This window comes from Chiloscyllium punctatum, chromosome 28, assembly GCF_047496795.1.
Source record: "Chiloscyllium punctatum isolate Juve2018m chromosome 28, sChiPun1.3, whole genome shotgun sequence".
Taxonomy (NCBI): domain Eukaryota; kingdom Metazoa; phylum Chordata; class Chondrichthyes; order Orectolobiformes; family Hemiscylliidae; genus Chiloscyllium; species Chiloscyllium punctatum.
The window spans coordinates 12466875-12473190 of NC_092766.1; the positions used below are offsets into that span (position 1 = coordinate 12466875).

Genomic DNA, 6316 nt, shown 5'->3' on the forward strand with positions numbered 1-6316 from the left:
TCTGAGAGTTCGATGGGGTGGAATATTCCATTTCTGTAGCAAACAAAAGGGAAGTTGTTCAACATCACTCAATCCTCAGGAATAAACTCAGGAATCAAAGAGAAGGATCCTCAGGAAGGGAGATTTTGAAACTGGGGAGTTGGGAAGGATGGGGCACTCGTTCCGATGGGAGGTGGGGTAGAATGGGGACCATGGTGCCAGGAGACCGGGTGTAGAATGGGGGAGCATGCAACAAACTTGCCCATGTGAAGTAAGGGAGAATGGAGGACTCGCTACCACGGGAAGTGTGAAAGAATGATGAACTCACTCCCACGGGGAGTGGGGAGCATCGCTTCTTCGGGAAGTGGGGGAGATTGGAGGATTTATTGCTGCCGGGAGTGGTTGGGTGAGTGTTATTGATGGGCGATCCCATGCCTCATTTGATGCAATATTGCGTTGCATTGTCGCAGGTGTAAACTATCCAGAGCCAAGGCCCTCAGTGCTCCTTTCAGTGTCCAATAACGATAGACAGTCATTTCGTGGCACCATTTCATATTTATTCATATCTTCTTTCATGCAAACTTCACAAACACAACATGGTCATTGTCTAGAAGGGGAGATTGCTCGCCGTTCTACCCAAAGTGAAAGTTTACACGCAAAATGTTGGAGGCAATTGTCGCAGGAAATCCCTACTCATCAAATGGATCAATTATTTCACTGATTTCTGACATTCTTCGATATTCAGATTGTTCACCAAATGCTGATATTGCTGAGAAATTGCATTGCAAAACAAAAACAAACAACAAAACGCCACATTGCACGAAGTGACTGACCCATGACATTGTATACCTTAGAGCTAACATTCGTTGAAGCTGATGGTGTTGAGGAGAGGTGAGTTCAGTGAACCGTGCCTCACACTGCAGGAATATCTGGAGCCCTTCTTCCAGTCAGTGGCCGGGACTTTCAGGTAACTGCTCAGACTGTAGCTCTGATCACTGTCCAGGGACACGGCGCTTGTGGTCACCCCACTGTCTGTCTCTTTTCCATCCACGCTCCAGAGAACCTGCACAAAACCTGGCTTAAAGCGATTCACCAGACAGGACAGAGTTGCTGATCCTGTGTCTAGTTCTTCTGGCGAAGGAGGGAGCAGAAGGGCAGATGGTTTCTGATCATCACTACCTGTGTGAAGGAAGCGAGAGAGAGGATTATATATATGAATAAAAAAACGCTGACCATGTATGCAAGGGAGAATTATTTATTTGTATAAAACTTTGAATTGTGCGAGCGACAGAGCATCATTAATATCTTTGCAACTAACACTTTGACGTGTGTATCTAAATGTGCGGATATGTTGTATGTGTGTGTGTCGGACAGAGACAGAAAAAAATTAATTTATAATACTCTAACTTTTTTATGTGTTAGTGAAAGAGAGAAATGTTAGTACATAACAACTACCTACGCATGTGCGTGTGTGTGACAGTAAGGGATCAAAAGTGAGTGATTGATTAATGCACGTGTAACACTGTGAAGTGTGTGTGTGTGTGTATGTGTGTGTGAACGATAGAGTTATTAACATAACCATCTGACCTGTGTGTAACAGCGAATAATTGGTTCATACAAGATGGTAACCACTGTGCGTGTGCGAGAGAGAGAAATATGAACTTAATACTGAGCTGTGCATGTGAGAGATACTTCTCGAGCTAAACGGAGTGGGAAGAAAAGCAGGAAGGCAGAAAACTGGGTCAATGGAAAGATGCTTAGTAGTGTGGATGTGCAGAGGGATCTTGGTGCCCATGGACATAGATCCGTAAGAGTTGACACCCAGATTGATAGTGCTGTTAAGAAGGCAGACGGTGTGTTTGCCTTTAGCGGTAGAGGGATTGAGTTTTGGAGCTGTGATGTCATGCTACAACTGTACAAAACGCTAGTGCGGCCTCACTTGGAATATTGTGTGCAGTTCTGATTGTTCCGTTACAGGAAGGATGTGGAAGCATTGGAAAAGATGCAGAGGAGATTTGCCAGGATGTTGCCTGGTCTGAAGTGAGAGTCTTATGAGGAAAGGTTGGGGGACTTGGGTCTGTTCTTCTTGGAGAGAGGAAGGCTAAGAAGCGATTTAATAGAGACAGACAAGATGATCAGAGGATTAAATAGGTTGGACAGTGATAGACTTTTCCCTCGGATGATGATCCCCCGATAGCTGCAAATTGAGGGGTGATAGATTTCAGACCGATGTTAGAGGCCGGTTCTTCACTCAGAGAGTAGTAAGGGCATGGAATACCCTACCTGCCAATTTAGTTAACTCAGCCACATTGGGGACATTTAAACAGTCCTTGGATAAGCATATGGATTATGATGGGATAATGTATGGTGATGGGCTTAGATGAGTTCACAGGTCGTTGCAACATCGAGGGCCGAAAGGCCTGTTTTGTGTTGCCTTGTTCTATGTTCTAATCTCTGACCTGTGCATGTGACAAAGGGAGAGGGAAAGGGATAGAGAGAACGATTGAGACAATTAACACTCTGTCCTGTGTGTTTCTGTAAAATAGAGAGACTGACCTGTGTGTGAAAATAATTGATATATTCTATCGGATGGTGTGTGTGTGTGTGTGTGTGTGTGTGTGTGCGCGCGCACCTGTCTGTCTGTGTGGAGGATTCGTTTTTGCAGGGAGTGGCTATGTGGCTCTGGATACATGTTTATGTGAAAGAGACAGCATTATTAATATAAACAACTCTCTGCCCTGTGTGAATCCGTGAGAAAATTATTGATGCAATACTTTGCCTTGTGAGTACGAGTGAGAAATGTTGCAAAGTGTATTACACCGTGATGTTTTCGACAAACAGAGAACAGTATCGACTCTGAAGCGATATATATTCAACTTATCTTAAAAAAACGTAAATAGAGAGAAAACAGAACCACTTACTCCGGACGATCAGGGCAGTTCCACCTCCATAGATGTAACCCCACACTTCACAGTAATAGACGGCAGAGTCACCAGAGACCACGTTTCCGATGGTTAGAATGTAACTGTTGTTCGGAGAGTCTCGTGAAGGTTGAAAACGGTCAGTGAAGCCGGTGCCTCTGTGAATGTCACCATTGACCTTATGCTGGATAACAAACACTGGGGTTTCTCCGAGACTCTGTCAGTACCAACGCACATCGTAGGTGTCCACATTACCATCCTGCAGCACACACTTCAACTGGGCGGTCTGGCCAACAGAGACTGGGTCGGAAAGTAGACTCTGTTTGAGGACAGGATCAGCATCAGCCAAGGTACCTATCATTAAGAAACACACACATGCACACACCCAGTGACTTTGGGAACAATAAAGGAACCGGGGCTGACACAAAAATATTTAATGGACAGATGTTAGACGAGAGCAATTTCTGACCTGTCACGTGGAGCAGCAGAACACACAGCAGACGCAGTATGGGAAACATTTCCACTGGAGAATGTGTGGAAACAGTCAACCAGCACTGGGTGTAGCTTTCAGTCTTCGTGTTTGTGGGAGCCGCTCTGCAACCAGTGTCGGTAAACTGGGAGGGTTTGCCAGCTTTATTTATTCACCGGAATGCAAATGAAAAGGCAGAGACCAGGCAAATCGACCCTTTGGGTTTTACCCGACCTATTTCTGGCTTCTCACAGCCTTGTCCATCTTCTGAAGCTTTGCAGTTGCCTCTCAGTTTGCGTTTATTCTTTCCTTCTAACCTTAAACTGATGTCCTCTAGTCCTCGATTCCACAACCCTGAAAAAAGACTGAGTGCATTCACCCTCTCCGTGCCTCTCATAAACTTATGCACCTATATAAGCTTTCCCCTCAGTCTCTTACACTCGAAAGAGAGAAGTCCTACCTTGTCCAACCTCTCCCTATAACTGAGACCATGGATTCCAGAACGTTCTAGTAAATTTCTTCTTCACTCTTTCCAGTTTCTTATAACAAGGTGACTAAAACTGAACACAATACTCCAAGTGTTGTCTCACTAATGTTCTGTATAATTGCGACATAACTTTCCAACTTCTATCCTCAATGCCCTTACTGATGAAGGCTCGTGTGCCAAAAGCATTCTTAACTGCCCGGTCTACCTGCGACTCCATTTTCAGAGAACTGTGAACCTGAACTCCAAGATCCTTGTGTTCCACAGACTCCTTAAGTCCCTACAATTCACCATGAAACTCCTACCTTTATTTAGCTTTCCAAAATGCAAGACCTCTTAAACTGAATTGTCCCATTTACCTGCATTTGTCCCAGATCCCTTAAGACATTTCTTATGCATGTGCCTGTTCAATTGTCTTTTAAAGATTGTAATTACATCCTCCTCTCCCACTTCCTCTGGCATTTCGTTGCCTCCACACACCATCATCTGTGTGAACAAGTTGTCCCTTATGTCAATTGCCCCTTAAATCTTTTTCCTCTCACTTTAAACCTACGTCTTTTACTTTTTGACTCCTCACTTTGGGAGATAGATCTTGGGTATTCACGTTAACTATGCGCCTTATGATTTTATAAACCTCTATAAGATCAACATTTAGCCTGCTATGCTCAGGTAAATAAGGGCCCAGCCTTTCTCTATAAGTCAAATGATTCAGTCTTGGTAACATACCTTTTTTATCCTTTCTAGTTTAACAACATTCTTTTTGTTGCAGTGCAACATGAATTGTTCTCCAAATGCAGCATTACCAATGTCTTTTACAGCTGTAACATGAAATCCGAACTCCTGTGCTCAGTGATCTGACCAAGGAAGAAAACTGCGTCAAACCCTTTACTGACCATCCTGTCTACCTGAGACATCACATTCAAGGGACGACGGCCCTGTCTCTCTGTTCTACAACACTCCCCACGGCCCTAACATTAACTGCTTATGTCCTACACAGTTTGTCAGCTCAGTTGGTATGGTTGTGATATCGACTGACACCAGCAGCGCGGGTTCAATTCCTGCACCAGTTGCGGTTACAATGAAGGACTCCCCTTACCAATGTCTCCCCTCATCTGAGATGTGGTGACCCTCAGGTTAAAGTGTTACCAGTTGCCTCTGTAATGAGAGAGCAACCATCTAAGTTTGTGAGCGTGTTATCTTTATCCCTTTTTAAAATCTTTTCCTCTACATTCATTTGAAACCCTTTAATTTCCCTTTCCTTTTTGTTCTTCATATCAAGCTTGTTCATTTTCAATCGAGTCATAGTTAGTCTGAAATTTGCCATCTCAAGTCACAATTTCCCTCCTTCAGATCCTGAAATCTTTAACAGTCATTTTGAGCATTTCACTTTCGCAGGATACAGGTTTTGTTTGCATTCTCAACTTATCTGACAACCTTCTCAGTTCAGCCTTCGTTAAAGATTTCAAAGAAAAAGCCTTTTCCTCCCCAAAGCATTCAAAATAATTCTAACACTTCAAACCAGTCAGGAAACCTTGCCATGCATCTCCTCTTTCAGTCTATAATATTCAGGTAGACAAATTATTTTCAGAAAATATACCAATTCATCTTATGCTCGCCTAATTGGTACCTCGGACGATCCCTCATATTTGTTATATATGATCCCGACTGATGGTATGGTTGGACAAACCAGATTACAGAATGATCCCGAGACTCAATAGATTAACAGCAGGGAGGTACTGCTTGAACTGTATAAAATGTGTGTTTAGCTGCATCTATAGGATTGTGTGTAGTATTCTAGAAACCACATGATAGGAGGGTTGTGACAGCACTGTAGAGGATGTGAAGGAGGTTTACAAGGATTTTGCTTGGGCTGGAGAGTCGTAGCTATAAAGTTCGCTTGGATAATTTTTTTTTTTGCCTTGAAGCAGAGGAAATTGTGAAAGACCATACGCCATAGAGCAGTACAGTACAGGAATAGGCTATTTGGTCTACCCTGTCTGGGCTGACCATGGTGCCGTTATAAACTAATTCTATCTGTTTGCACATGGTCCGTATACCTCTGTTCTTTGCTTGTACATCTGAATGTCTGACTGCCTCTTAAACATTGCTATTGTATCTGATTCTACCATCTTCAATGAGATCAGGTTTAACGCTTGGGGGCATTTCAGATTGTATCCTGGGTCAGTCGCGACCTGGCAGCTTCTCTAGGCTTGTAGGCCATTCTGACTGAGATGCCTGTTCGTTGGCAAAAGTGTTGTGGAATCCACAACATTATGATGGGCATAGATAGGATAGGCAGCAAGGATCCTCTCCCGTTGGAAGAAGGATGAATGACCGGAGGCATAGATTTAAAGTAAGTGTCAGGAGGTTTAGAGAACATATCACAAAAAATTGCTGTCACCCAGAGGGAGGTGGAAATCTGAAACACACTGCTCGGGAAGCTGATAGAGGGAGAAATTTGAA

The 6316-nt window shown here is 43.6% G+C and overlaps 1 pseudogene; it reads right to left on the reverse strand.

The window, feature by feature from the left end:
* Positions 1-561: 561 nt before the first annotated feature.
* On the reverse strand, positions 562-3432 carry LOC140453821 (immunoglobulin lambda-1 light chain-like; annotated as a pseudogene).
* Positions 3433-6316: the final 2884 nt, after the last annotated feature.